General features: G+C 42.5%; 1 protein-coding gene across 9 annotated transcripts in view; it reads right to left on the reverse strand.

Annotated features, from left to right (window-relative positions):
- Positions 1–16,071, reverse strand: part of LOC123997870 (triple functional domain protein-like) — a 176,997-nt gene that overhangs the window by 17,009 nt on the left and 143,917 nt on the right. The gene's annotated exons all lie outside the window — the stretch shown is intronic.

Below are 16,071 nucleotides of genomic sequence, written 5' to 3' on the forward strand. Positions count from 1 at the left end.
AACTGAGGGATGCTACTCAGGGTGGATAGATTGCCCAGGTCCCGGCTTCATAGAAATCTTGTATCCTTCAAAAACAGAACTTTTGATGAATAGACGGATACGTAGTGCATTCTCCATGTGTTTCTTCTGTCTCTGTGTGGCCGGGTTCTTAGCCCACTGACAGCAGTAGAGTAAAGTGACCAGTGAGGTGACCTCTGTGTTCTCACCGGTTGGTTCTGTCTCTGTGTGGCCGGGTTCTTAGCCCACTGACAGCAGTAGAGTAAAGTGACCAGTGAGGTGACCTCTGTGTTCTCACCGGTTGGTTCTGTCTCTGTGTGGCCGGGTTCTTAGCCCACTGACAGCAGTAGAGTAAAGTGTCCAGTGAGATGACCTCTGTGTTCTCACCGGTTGGTTCTGTCTCTGTGTGGCCGGGTTCTTATCCCACTGACAGCAGTAGAGTAAAGTGACCAGTGAGGTGACCTCTGTGTTCTCACCGGTTGGTTCTGTCTCTCAGTGAACTGAACTCTGTGTGACCAGATCCTCCTACTGATCTGTTCTAACCACAACAGCTTCTGACAGGGCATGATGAACATCCTGGATGGGTCAGGGTTCCCCAACAATGCACCACTCGCTCAGTAAAAATAACATGTACCAACAGTATGTTGCCATGAGAAAAGACAACAGGTCTTTTAAAGAATCTTAGGACTTCTAACACTGAGAAACGAATCAATTCAAAACAACAACATATGACCCCATGATTATCATGTACTGATCGGGCCTTTGGCATGTACTGATCGGGCCTTTGACATGTACTGATCGGGCCTTTGACATGTACTGATCGGGCCTTTGACATGTACTGATCGGGCCTTTGGCATGTACTGATCGGGCCTTTGACATGTACTGATCGGGCCTTTGGCATGTACTGATCGGGCCTTTGGCATGTACTGATCGGGCCTTTGGCATGTACTGATCGGGCCTTTGGACTGATCACACACGTATTATTAACAGTATGCTGCTGCACTAGTGCATCGTGGGTCATAGTGGGTGTCAGCAAGGAGAGAGGAGTGTGTGACTTTTCTTTTTCATTTGTACAGTGAGACTCAGGCCAAAAGGAGGATACACCCATGGCCATGTCGAAAGGGTTTCTCTTAGCAGCCAAGAGCAATCTCAGGAGATGTTCTCAAGCCAGGCCATGGATGATTTCATGAAGTTCCTACAGCTGTTTCCCTAAAGCTACAGCACAGTAAATTACTTCCATACTGTTTCAAAATGTTGCGCAAACAAGTCAGGCTGAATGGTGCGCAAGATGAAAGACAGTGTATGAATAGAGTTAATAACCTTCCCTTCAGTTTTAATTCATCATTCTATATGGCACTATGTTTGCTACAATCGTTTTGATGTGCATGCAAGGGTGCCATTTTCACAAAATGATTCAAGGTGTCATTTGACTGCTTTATGATGTCACATTAGGCCTGCTGAGATGGTCTGGGGCTGCATTTCATTGGCTCAAGCTTTGATACAGGCAGGGTTGGATTGTGACATCATGACAGTCTAACGATGTCAAATGGCACTAAATGATGTCACAATGGGACTGCTGAGGGTGATCTGAGGCTGCCAATGGCCCAGGCCTTCATTCGTTCCTCAGACACGGTTGGATTAGACTGACACATCTCTAGACCTACAAAGAGCCCAGAAGCAAATTAAGCCCGGGAGCCTTTTGGGGCTACTTCAACCTCACGTTTAGCCATACTTTTTCTCAAGATGGTGTGCATTGACATTGGCGTGCAGCACTGCAAACTCCCAACCTGGTCCAGAGTTGGCATGGATATGACACCAGATGAGTTGAGACATGTGGTGGAGAGAAGGGAGGAGTACAAGACCTCCATCCTGGACTCCATAACCATGCCTGACGTGGACTGCACCATATTGGCCCTCGGGGGGGCATTTCTGGTCATCTGCCTGGCTCGCCTGTGGCTCAGCAGAAGGAAGTGGACAAGGCAAGGCCAAGGGAAGGGAGGACTACTCCAGTGCCAGGCTAAAGGGGACAGCAACAAGGCTGTTCTGATGATGGAGCTTCAGGAGAAGGTTCTGCTGAGGATGGAGGGCATGGAGCAGCGCCTCGACGCCATGGAGGACTTCATCAGGTCAGTCTCAACTCTTAGCCTCATGCGTATCTAAATGAAAGCGTGCTTGGTACCGAAAATAGATCACGTCAACTATAGATAAGGGCAAGAACTCACTTCCATATAAGATGAAATTGAAGGTTAAAATGTTCATCTCATAGCGACATGTATTAATGGACCACACTGATTGATACGTTTCATCTTGTGCCTTCCTTAGCTGCATGGGGAAGAAGAGGACCATGGAGAAGACCATGTACAGCAAGCAGGAGGCTGCTGGTGACAAGAGCAAAAGGGATGCCCTGCGCTTCTCTGACTGCTCTGACAACTCCAACTAATGTCTCAATACCTCAAGACCTGTTTATGGACACTGTGCATTTCTTTAAAAATACATTCAACTGATTTGAAAATAAAAGATTGAAAAAGAAGTAGCCCTTCCTCTCCTCTTTTCACTCTGTGGGGAATAGCATTGTATGTAGTTACAGTATACTCTGATAGACACTTCACATCTTCACATCTTTCGTGACAGCGAACATGTGTGTCACAGGGTGGGGTGGATGGTGGGTTTTAAAGGGGATCACAATCCTTAGTTAAAATGGCTTCAGGAGACCTATATATTGTAGTGTAATATCCTCCTGATATAAAGCATGTGTTCACTCTACTCTCGGTCTAACCCAGCTGTGGGAGTCCGAGCCAGAGAGCCTGAGAAGATGAGGTGTTCTCACAGCCCTGTACTCTACGTCTGCAGGGGAGAACCAACTCTCTGTCTAACCCAGCTGTGGGGGTCCGAGCCAGAGAGCCTGAGAAGATGAGGTGTTCTCACAGCCCTGTACTCTACGTCTGCAGGGGAGAACCAACTCTCTGTCTATCCCAGCTTTGGGGGTCCGAGCCAGAGAGCCTGAGAAGATGAGGTGTTCTCACAGCCCTGTACTCTACGTCTGCAGGGGAGAACCAACTCTCTGTCTAACCCATCTGTGGGAGTCCGAGCCAAAGAGCCTGAGAAGTTGAGGTGTTCCCACAGCCCTGTACTCTACGTCTGCAGGGGAGAACCGAGGGCTTTCAAGAGACTTGTAAATAACTCGAAGCAAAATACCATGAAAACCGGATTCCATTTATCAAATGTGTCACAATATTACTGACATAAAGGAAGGAGCCATCACGGGCTGTTTCAGTCATGCTTCAGGGTCCTATCGACCAAGTGCAGCAGTAGAAGGCTAGCAGGACCATGTGTTACAGTAACACTGGATGTGTACAGCAGACTCTGCCAGACCCACTAGGCAGACACCTCCAGGCCAGCCCAGCCGTACACAACCCCATCCTCCATTCTGAGAGGAGGAAGGAAACAGGCATCAAATCTCCACCTGAACAAACCTAGCCTTCTAGTACACCACAGAGACAGGGCTCAGTGTGTTCCTCCCCATAGGCCCACCTTCCCTCTACTTACCTGAGGGAAGTACACTCATGCCACGGTGCCCAGTAAAACTTTCCTTCTCTCCAATACTGTACAGAGCTGTCGCACAGTGTATCAGTGCGATTACATTGAAGGAGACACACAAATAACTTACTCCTTGTCCATATTGTCTCATCTTGCTGGCTAAAAGGGTACAGTTATAGTATATCTTTCACTATTCCATTAAAAAGCCCTGTCTGCCTGTGGGTTAGTGGCAGGGGGGCAAACTCAGTCTGGTGCACAGTTCTACACATGAGTGTGTATCCACTCCACATATTGAGCAAACAGGACAGAGGCATGCAAGGGGCCTGACCCCTGGTGTAACAGCGCTATTTGAGAGTAGGTCTGAAGAGCTCTCACAGACTGTGGGCTGCCCATCAATCACCTCAGAAAGTGGGCTACGGGGTATCATATACTGTATGAAGGAAAAATAACTCGCCTGGCTGAATGGGACACCAAAAGTATTTTCAGTGAAGAACACAACATAACTTCTCTTTTAATATTGTATTTGTACTCATGTATTTTTGTGTGGTTGAGACAAAGATGTCCAAGACCAATTTCCCCTCAGGGACAATACTGATGATCTGATCTTACAGTCCTGTCACAGCCACAAAGCAGCGTCACTAGCTAACTTTGAAGTGCTGCCCTGAGAGGTGCCTCCTGGGGCGAGATATATTATTGGTTTGAGAGATCTACGTGTCCTCGTAGACGTAGACAGTGATTTAACAGAAGGAGGGTCACCACATTGACACATTCCTGTCCATTGTTTATTCAGCAGGGTGTAAAATAACCCCAGACATCACAGACATGCCCCCTGTGGGACACTGTCTCTGTGTCCCAAATGGCACCTTTTTCCTTATTTAGTGCACTTCTTTTGACCAGGTAGTGCACTATATAGGGGATAGAGTGCCTTTTGGGATGCAGCCCGTCTCTGGGTAGTGGGTAGGAAAATAAGCACTGTGGTGACCTCACTCTGATCTCCCGCCAGTGGGTCTTCATCAGTCACCTCAGTCACTGAGCTCACTACTGACACCTGTCCGACACCTGTCCCAAACCCGGGTCTGCTGTGACTATGTGAGCCCGCTGAGCTAAAGCCTAGGGATTAGGAGACACAATAGGTTCTGGCATGACACATGCAGTACGTTCAAACACATGTAAATATGGTATCCCTGTCTGCTTAGTACATTTCAGGTCACTATCAGCAGTAGAGTATGAGACAGAATGGGGGTGAGGAGTAGAGCTGTCATGGATTTTGGATGAGAGTAATTGACCAGACAAGTCACCATAATAACCGTTTCAATAGCAAAAAATAAATTATAATAATATATATTATTATTTATTTTTTAACACATTTTTTTTCTCCTCTCCTCCTCTCCTGGCTGCATGTGCTGCCATAACAATTGAACAGGCGTCCTCAATCAAGTCAATGATGGCATAATGGCTGGACTGGCAGCAATTGAGAAAGTACATATCGAAGCAAACCAGGATGTAAAAGCAAGAAGTAAAAGCAGGAAGTGTACCATCAATATGTGCTGTGATTTGTTGATTCAACTCAACTGATATTATAAAAAAATACATTCCATTGCATGAGCCACATCATGAATGAATATTCTACATTATCATGGAAATTATTGCATCACAAGTAGGGTCGTGGCGGTCACGAAATTTCGTCAGCCGCTGATTGTCAAGCAAATAGCTGTTGGTCCCACGGTAATTGACCGTTAATTAACCTAAACACATTTATCATTTCCTGGCTTCCACATATAGTCTACAAGCCACTGATGAATGATGAATAAATGTATTATTTATTTTAGACAGGTTTAAAGAAACATGATATGAAGAAAATGTGGTCTATTTCAGAGGAACAGAATAGCATAATCTGAGTTGTCCTTATGTTAGGTCCTGATCTGGCTATGCCATATGGCTGTGGGCTACACTAGTTCATTTAGCAGACAAGATTTGCTTAGATTTCCGTGGCATTATTTTATAGTATGAAGAATACAATTGAACAAAGCTGAATAAAATAGATTATATTTCCTCCAAACTATTTGAGGGAATGTGCACATGCGGCTCTTCTGTGTTGAGGGGTTAACAAAGAAACAGGTACTCCTATACGTTTAATTTAGAGTTATTACGTAACTCTAGTTGTGGTATTTGAGTTTTAATACATTCTTAGGCTACATGACACAACTCTAATGATGATTTGAAAAAAGTTGCATTAAAGGCATGAGCTCTGCTTTGTTTTTTTTGTGCAGGCTGTACACACTTCATCAGTCTCTCCTTCACAATTTGACAAGCACTTGATACTGACTCAAATTTCCCGGGCAGCATCCCCTTTGTGTGGCCGTAATTGCTGTGTGCTCCAAAGCACCTCTCACATTTCTCTCCTTCACCTCATCGAGTATTTCTCACAACTGCGTGCAAATCCTTATCCAATTCACAAATCCTTATCCAATTCACAAATCCTTATCCAATTCACAAATCCTTATCCAATTCCGAGGAGCATATTGGAAGAACTGTCCACATTTACATTTCGTCAGCCAACAAGATGAGTAGGCCTAACGAACAACAAAAGCACTAGCCTATGTCAATCTACTATCCCCCCCCATAATACAAAAGTTGACCTATTCTATTTTTGGGGCGGCAGGTAGCCTAGTGTTTAGAGCATTGGGCCGAAAGATTGCCGAAAGATTGCTAGATCAAATCCCAGCGCTGACAAGGTAAAAAGCTGTTGTTCTGCCCCTGAACAAGGCAGTTAACCCACTGTTTCCTGGTGGGCTGTCATTGTAAGTAAGAATTTGTTCTTAACTCTTGAAACTAGGGGGCACTATTTTCATTTTTGGAAAAATAACGTTCCCAAAGTAAATGGGCTTTTTTGTCAGGACAAGATGCTAGAATATGCATATAATTGACGGCTTAGGATAGAAAACACTCGAAAGTTTCCAAAACTGTAAAAATATTGTCTGTGAGTATAACAGAACTGATATTGCAGGCGAAAGCCTGAGAAAAATCCAATCAGGAAGTGACTCATGTTTTGAAAGCTCTGCGTTCCAATGCGTCCTTATTGAGCAGTGAATGGGCTATCAACCAGATTCATTTTTCTACGTATTCCCCAATGTGTCTACAGCATTTTGATGTAGTTTCACGCCTTTATGTTGAAGAATGAGCGTAAACGACTACATTGCGTAAGTGTCCGGCTGAGGGCTCTCAGAGTAATTCAAAATAATATTTTGGGAAAAAAGGAACATTTGCTATCTAACTGGGAGTCTCGTGAGTGAAAACATCCGAAGCTCATCAAAGGTAAACGATTTAATTTGATTGCTTTTCTGATTTTCGTGACCAGGTTGCCTAATGCTAGCTAAGCATAATGCTATGCTAGGCTATCGGTAAACTTACACAAATGCTTGTCTTGCTTTGGCTGTAAAGCATAATTTCAAAATCTGAGATGACAGGGTGATTAACAAAAGGCTAAGCTGTGTTTCAATATATTTCACATGTGATTTCATGAGTATTCATATTTTCTAGTAATATTTTTTGTCCGTTGCGTTATGCTAATTAGTGTCAGTTGATGACAATTCTATCGGATCCGGGAGAGTGAGTTCCAAGAGTTAACTAACGTGCCTAGTTAAAAAATATATATATATAATAATTATGTGCGAGAAATAAATATTCCAAACATAGTCTGCGACAGTTGTGGGATGCGATAGATCCCACATTAATACAACCACTAGCATCAAAAACAACTTTTTACTCAATGAGGCTGATCCTGTCGTTCTTCCCCTTAACAGTTTAAAATGTTGATAAACTATTCGGCTATTTATTTCTCCACATTATAAGCGCAGCAATGTGCACATAGAAGTAGGCTATACGCACAAATGTTCCATTAGCTAAAAAACACCATTATCAAAAGTGACCACAAAATGCTATTATGCATGTAATGCTTTTATTATAAAGGTGCATTTTTATGGTGAAAATTATCTTCCCCAAACTTGAAACTCACACACTGTGTATGTATGTATGCCAGTTAGGCTCTACACCCATTGAAAAGCAGATTCATGGGCTTAATTTTAAGAAGTTATTTAGCCACTTTTGTGATACAAACCTTATCAAAACATATAGGCCCATGGGATAAGCTACATAAGGTGTGGGCCTATGATTTGAAAAAGTCGCAAAAAAAAGGCATGCATTGTTTCTTGCCTTACCCTGGGCATCATTCACAAGTGATAATATTTAATTCACAAGTGATACGCTAATATTGTCACCCATCAGACTATTCTCGATTTAATCTTGCCTTTACATGTGTCACAGTCCCATCCAATCAGAGAGTGGTGGCTCACTGTCCTCTGTCACAATTGGATTAATATGTCTGGCCCACTTCCTGGGAAACCTAACAAGGCTCATCAGACACAGGACAGGAGGGCACACAGGCCAAGCCAGCTGTGTGATGCAGTGGGTGATACTGTGTCTGTCTGTTCTCCTCATGTCTACAATAACAAGAAGATCAGCAGAGGGGTGGATCATCACAAAGCAAGGATCAATCAACAGTTACATTCAGATGTAACTGTTGATCAGAAAGCTATGTGTTATTGATCATGTCAAGTTATTCATACATTTCTATTTCAAGTCAATCTTTCTCTATGAGCTTTACGAACTATGGACTTTTTAAAGGGGCCTAGGGGTTAGAGCGTTGGACTAGTAACCGGAAGGTTGCAAGTTCAAACCCCCGAGCTGACAAGGCACAAATCTGTCGTTCTGCTCCTGAACAGGCAGTTAACCCACAGTTCCTAGGCCGTCATTGAAAATAAGAATTTGTTCTTAACTGACTTGCCTAGTTAAATAAAGGTTAAAAAAATAAAAAGATGATTCAGGAAAGTAAGCTGGCTAACTATTTGATCCTGGTGAATGGGCAAGGAGGAGGATAGGGTTTGGACAGCACTGAGGTGGGTGGGATGCACCAGGAACAAACACAGTTACTACAGCTGTATATAGACAGTTTGTTCCGTCAACAGGTCGTAACATGGCTGGAGTCAGCCAGCCAGCCTGCCTTCCTGCCAGTCTGTTTCTCTGTCTGTCTGGTTGTCTGTGTCTGTCCCACATGTGACTCAGAAGCTCTTAATCTAGTCAAAAGTGTGCCAGCTTTAATATGGTATTTTAATCATTTTTATGCACCAATATAATCCACTCCATAACACCCATTCAATCAATATAATAGCCTACTGTACTTATCCCCCAGGCTGTCACATACAATACAGACGTTATTGTTGATATGTACTCTACAGTAGGCTGTGAAAGAAGGTATGCTAAAGGTATGCTGCATAATCATGTAAACATTAATGAAATATTTTACTTGATTATACCAATCATCACAACAATAACAATCCATTACAAAGTTGGAGGCTGTTCTACACTGTTAATGTGGACTGGTTCTATTTGGTCCTATACAGTATCATTACATACCCAAATCCAGCAGCCAGAATTTGCAGTTTTCTGAGGGTCCCGCTTGAGAACTCATATGGTACAGAGGACTAACAGCAAAAATAGACTGTATTCCATTTGCCATGGCAACCTGCCCTGGTACTATTCAAGTTCTCACACGGTTTAAAAATCAATTCTTCAAAATAATTTTAGAAAACATATTCAGAATCATGTAGTTGAAGAAAAAGCTCCAGGAAGCAACTGTATCCTCTAGCTCAGATGAGATCAGTCTGCTGTGTTAGTGGGATGGGATCTGCTCTCTCTTCTCTACTCTCCCAGAGAGTGGGCTGTTGTACTGTGAGGGCAAGCCTCCTCTGTCCCAAAGGAACATTCAGAATCAGACAGCACACTTTACCGTAAAACCCCTAGTAGAAGCTCCAGCCCTCAAACAGCATGGGCTCAGCTTCCACAAATCAAATCAAACTTTATTTGCCACATGCGCCGAATACAACAAGTGTATAGACTTTACAGTGAAATGTTACTTACAAGCCCTTAACCAACAGTGTAGACCTCACCGTGAAATGCTTACTTACAAGCCCTTAACCAACAGTGTAGACTTTACAGTGAAATGTTACTTGCAAGCCCTTAACCAACAGTGAAGACGTTACAGTGAAATGTTACTTACAAGCCCTTAACCAACAGTGTAGACTTTACAGTGAAATGTTACTTACAAGCCCTTAACCAACAGTGTAGACTTTACAGTGAAATGTTACTTACAAGCCCTTAACCAACAGTGTAGACTTTACAGTGAAATGTTACTTACAAGCCCTTAACCAACAGTGTAGACTTTACAGTGAAATGTTACTTACAAGCCCTTAACCAACAGTGTAGACTTTACAGTGAAATGTTACTTACAAGCCCTTAACCAACAGTGTAGACTTTACAGTGAAATGTTACTTACAAGCCCTTAACCAACAGTGTAGACTTTACAGTGAAATGTTACTTACAAGCCCTTAACCAACAGTGTAGACTTTACAGTGAAATGTTACTTACAAGCCCTTAACCAACAGTGTAGACTTTACAGTGAAATGTTACTTACAAGCCCTTAACCAACAGTGTAGACTTTACAGTGAAATGTTACTTACAAGCCCTTAACCAACAGTGTAGACTTTACAGTGAAATGTTACTTACAAGCCCTTAACCAACAGTGTAGACTTTACAGTGAAATGTTACTTACAAGCCCTTAACCAACAGTGTAGACTTTACAGTGAAATGTTACTTACAAGCCCTTAACCAACAGTGTAGACTTTACAGTGAAATGTTACTTACAAGCCCTTAACCAACAGTGTAGACTTTACAGTGAAATGTTACTTACAAGCCCTTAACCAACAGTGTAGACTTTACCGTGAAATGCTTACTTACAAGCCCTTAACCAACAGTGTAGACTTTACAGTGAAATGTTACTTACAAGCCCTTAACCAACAGTGTAGACTTTACCGTGAAATGCTTACTTACAAGCCCTTAACCAACAGTGTAGACTTTACAGTGAAATGTTACTTACAAGCCCTTAACCAACAGTGTAGACTTTACAGTGAAATGTTACTTACAAGCCCTTAACCAACAGTGTAGACTTTACAGTGAAATGCTTACTTACAAGCCCTTAACCAACAGTGTAGACTTTACAGTGAAATGTTACTTACAAGCCCTTAACCAACAGTGTAGACTTTACAGTGAAATGTTACTTACAAGCCCTTAACCAACAGTGTAGACTTTACAGTGAAATGTTACTTACAAGCCCTTAACCAACAGTGTAGACTTTACAGTGAAATGTTACTTACAAGCCCTTAACCAACAGTGTAGACTTTACCGTGAAATGCTTACTTACAAGCCCTTAACCAACAGTGTAGACTTTACAGTGAAATGTTACTTACAAGCCCTTAACCAACAGTGTAGACTTTACAGTGAAATGTTACTTACAAGCCCTTAACCAACAGTGTAGACTTTACAGTGAAATGTTACTTACAAGCCCTTAACCAACAGTGTAGACTTTACAGTGAAATGTTACTTACAAGCCCTTAACCAACAGTGTAGACTTTACAGTGAAATGTTACTTACAAGCCCTTAACCAACAGTGTAGACTTTACCGTGAAATGCTTACTTACAAGCCCTTAACCAACAGTGTAGACTTTACAGTGAAATGTTACTTACAAGCCCTTAACCAACAGTGTAGACTTTACAGTGAAATGTTACTTACAAGCCCTTAACCAACAGTGTAGACTTTACCGTGAAATGCTTACTTACAAGCCCTTAACCAACAGTGTAGACTTTACAGTGAAATGTTACTTACAAGCCCTTAACCAACAGTGTAGACTTTACAGTGAAATGTTACTTACAAGCCCTTAACCAACAGTGTAGACTTTACAGTGAAATGTTACTTACAAGCCCTTAACCAACAGTGTAGACTTTACAGTGAAATGTTACTTACAAGCCCTTAACCAACAGTGTAGACTTTACCGTGAAATGCTTACTTACAAGCCCTTAACCAACAGTGTAGACTTTACAGTGAAATGTTACTTACAAGCCCTTAACCAACAGTGTAGACTTTACAGTGAAATGTTACTTACAAGCCCTTAACCAACAGTGTAGACTTTACAGTGAAATGTTACTTACAAGCCCTTAACCAACAGTGTAGACTTTACAGTGAAATGTTACTTACAAGCCCTTAACCAACAGTGTAGACTTTACAGTGAAATGTTACTTACAAGCCCTTAACCAACAGTGTAGACTTTACAGTGAAATGTTACTTACAAGCCCTTAACCAACAGTGTAGACTTTACAGTGAAATGTTACTTACAAGCCCTTAACCAACAGTGTAGACTTTACAGTGAAATGTTACTTACAAGCCCTTAACCAACAGTGTAGACTTTACAGTGAAATGTTACTTACAAGCCCTTAACCAACAGTGTAGACTTTACAGTGAAATGTTACTTACAAGCCCTTAACCAACAGTGTAGACTTTACAGTGAAATGTTACTTACAAGCCCTTAACCAACAGTGTAGACTTTACCGTGAAATGCTTACTTACAAGCCCTTAACCAACAGTGTAGACTTTACAGTGAAATGTTACTTACAAGCCCTTAACCAACAGTGTAGACTTTACAGTGAAATGTTACTTACAAGCCCTTAACCAACAGTGTAGACTTTACCGTGAAATGCTTACTTACAAGCCCTTAACCAACAGTGCAGTTCAAGAAGAAGAAAATATTTACCTAAAATAAAAAGTAATAATAAAAAGTAACACAATAAGGATAACGAGGTTATTTACAGGGGGTACCGAGTCAGTGTGCAGGGGTACAGGCTAACTAAGGTAATCTGTACATATAGATGGGGGGGCGAAGTGACTATTCATAGGTAACAAACAAACAGCGAGTAGCAGCAGTGTACAAGAGGGGGGGGGGGGGTCAATGTTAATAGTCCGGTGGTGATTTTTATGAATTGTTCAGCAGTCTAATGGCTTGGGGATAGAAGCTGTTAAGGATCCTTTTGGTCCTAGACTTGGCGCTCCGGTACCGCTTGCCGTACGGTAGAGGAGAAAACAATCTATAACTTGGGTGACTGGAGTCTCTGACAATTTTATGGGCTTTCCTCTGACACTGCCTATTATATAGGTCCTAGATCGCAGGAAGCTTGACCCCAGTGATGTACTGGGCCATTCGCACTACCTTCTGTTGCACCTTACGGTCAGATGCCGAGTAGTTGCCATACCAGGTGGTGATGCAACCGGTCAGGATGCTCTCGATGGTGCAGCTATAGAACCTTTTGAGGATCTGGGGGCCCATGCCAAATCTTTTCACCTCCTGAGGGGGAAAAGGTTTTGTCGTGCCCTCTTCATGACTGTTTTGGTATGTTTGGACCAAGCAGTATGTACTGTAGAAATGTAGCATATATAGTCGCAGCTTTACTTCTCAGCACAGTTGCAATGTCCTTATTTAAGCTAAGATCAATACACTTAACCACATTCAGTAGTGTGACTGACTCTAGCTGCTAAGGTGCCTCTCACACATTTGTACAGTCAGATCTCAATCTACCCTGCAGTGCATACAGGGCTGGAGGAGTAAACAGACAGCCCACACAAACTCTCCCTGTTCACACACACACGTGGAACACACACACACACACACACACACACACACACACACACACACACACACACACACACACACACACACACACACACACACACACACACACACACACACACACACACACACACACACACACACACACACACACACACACACACACACACGTGCGCCACACCAAAAAAGCTAAGGCCTCCCTGGTACCTTTGAGAAGGTAACCGTTTTAAGCTGAATCAGCAACTGAAGGGAGGTGTTGCTATTGTCTCTTTAGCACATTTTAGAAATACGCTAAACTTATTGATGGTCCCTATTCCCCCTACTGTACACTTCGGTCCACACTGCTCTAGCTGGGGATAGTCATGGTGGCATTTCCTCGTCCAGGGATCCTCAACTAGATTCAGCAGCGGGCCAATTTTTTCTTGGGCGGATGGTCTGGGGGCCGGAACATAATAAAAATATATATATTTAAAATGCAGACTGCCCGCAAGAAACCTAAACAGATACAATATTTGCCAAAAAATTAAACATCATTTGAAACCTTGATTACATTTGGAAACATTGTCCAGCATAAGGTGCCGTCTTTCAGATGGGATGTTAAAAATGGTGTGCTGACTGTGTTCACCCCGGTTTCCTGGCTAAATTCCCAACTTGGCCACATTCCATCATAACCACCTAATCCTCCCCCTCATTCTTAATTGGCATATATCACTCCTCACCTCTCCACCTGATAGCTGATGTGTGGTGAGAGTTCTGGCACAAAAATGGCCGCCATGCATCACTGAGGTGGGTGCTACACATTGATGGTGGATGAGGTGAGTTTCCCCCTACTATGTAAAGTGCTTTGAGTACCTCAGGTGGTATAAAAGTGCTATATAAATCCAATCAATTATTATGAATTATTATTATTTGTATACGATCACCAAAGTCTCTCTATTATGCGTGGGAATACTTGGGAAGATATTTCCTAAATGTCAATCACTTGGAGCTGATTTTCTGGTGTTTTTACAGTCTTTTATGTCCAACAATGAAAATTCAACAAAAAGATAAATATATACATATATGATTCGTTTTGGCCCAGAAAACCTGGGGAGCCAAATAAAACCACCCGCAGGCCTTCAGTTGGGGAACCCTGTCCTAGTCCATGGTCCTACAGTTGGAAAATACAAAAATGGCCAAAAAGCAGTAGCTTTGCTAATTCAGTTTACAAACTTAATTGCAAAAACATCACAGGAGTCACATCAACAGCATTTTCTGAGAACTTGTGGGGTTGACACAAGCTATGACAGCTACTAATTCACCACAGGCAACCAGCCAGCAAGGGCTTTGTTCTAAGTCCAAGGGATGGGGAATGCAATGAGGAAAAACAATGAATGAATAGTCTTCCTGTGAGTTACTGAGACACATCCATCCATAACTCCCAGACGTTTACCAGTACTCTGCTGCCTGTGACTGGAACGAATTGCAAAAATCGCTGAAGTTGGAGACTTTTATCTCCCTCACCAACTTCAAACATCAGCTATCTGAGCAGCTAACCGATCGCTGCAGATGTACATAGTCTATTGGTAAATAGCCCACCCATTTTCACCTACCTCATCCCCACAGTTTTTATTTATTTACTTTTCTGCTCTTTTGCACACCAATATCTCTACCTGTACATGATCATCTGATCATTTATCACTCCAGTGTTAATCTGCAAAATTGTAATTATTCGCCTACCTCCTCATGCCTTTTGCACACATTGTATATAGGCTCCCCTTTTTTTCTACTGTGTTATTGACTTGTTAATGGTTTACTCCATGTGTAACTCTGTGTTGTCTGTTCACACTGATATGCTTTATCTTGGCCAGGTCGCAGTTGCAAATGAGAACTTGTTCTCAACTAGCCAACCTGGTTAAATAAAGGTGAAATAAAAATACAAATAAAAGGACAAAGCACCACAAAGACAAGGGGAGCACCAAGGACATATTCATCCTTCTAGTTCTAAAGGAGCCCTACTGAGGGGAGTCTTCAGTCTGCATAACAACTCACTGGCCACTACAGAAAATAGGAAAGCTATGGCGCTGTGCGGGTATAAGAACGGACCGTGTAAGAAGTTCTGATGCTCCTACAGGACCTCAGGGAAAAACATGGGAAAAAAGCACACATGAAACTTGAAGGCAGCAGAATAATAAAGAACTGGATGGGAAATCCTTAAGTTTGTTATTAGTTGGAGAAAACCATCCAAGTGTGTAACATGCATCAAACACTACCTGGTTTAAGCCAAAATACAGGATTCCCCACTCCCTTATAAAATGATGAAGAGCCTAATGTTTAGGAAACCTATCAGCATATACTTTTTTCCTTTATTTAACTAGGCAAGTCAGTTAAGAACACATTTTTATTTACAATGAAAACCTACCAGGGAACAGTGGGTTAACTGCCTTGTTCAGGGATAGAACGACAGATGTTAACTTTGTCAGCTCGGGGATTTGATCCAGCAACCTTTCAGGTTGCTGGCCCAACGCTCTAACCACTAGGATACCTGCCGCCCCAGGTAGCCTTGGCCGCACCATGGAAACCACCAGTATATAGTACACAAACATCACCTCTATCTTATTACAGACCAGGACAGGAGGAGGGCGGGCCGTCTGACAGGAATAAAGCTTTACTGAGTGACTCAGTCATGACAGAACAGAAGCTCCAAGTGCCACCCAGGTTTCTTTGATCTCATCCCCTGGGGTCTGGAATGGGGTCAGGTCATGGAGCTCAATAACTACTTCTCCTTTGAAGAAAGATGAAGAAAAAACACTGTCCAGTCAAAAGGACAGGGTCATATTGAAGGCCACACGGTAGCAAAACGTTTTGTAACAGAAAACAAAAATGTGTGTGTTTTATATTTGACAAGTTCAGGTAGTCTCTACCTGTTTCAGTCAGTTATCTTCCGTTTGGTGCCTGACGAATATGAACCATGAGAGACAGGCCACGT

Source organism: Oncorhynchus gorbuscha, linkage group LG15, assembly GCF_021184085.1.
Source record: "Oncorhynchus gorbuscha isolate QuinsamMale2020 ecotype Even-year linkage group LG15, OgorEven_v1.0, whole genome shotgun sequence".
NCBI lineage: Eukaryota > Metazoa > Chordata > Actinopteri > Salmoniformes > Salmonidae > Oncorhynchus > Oncorhynchus gorbuscha.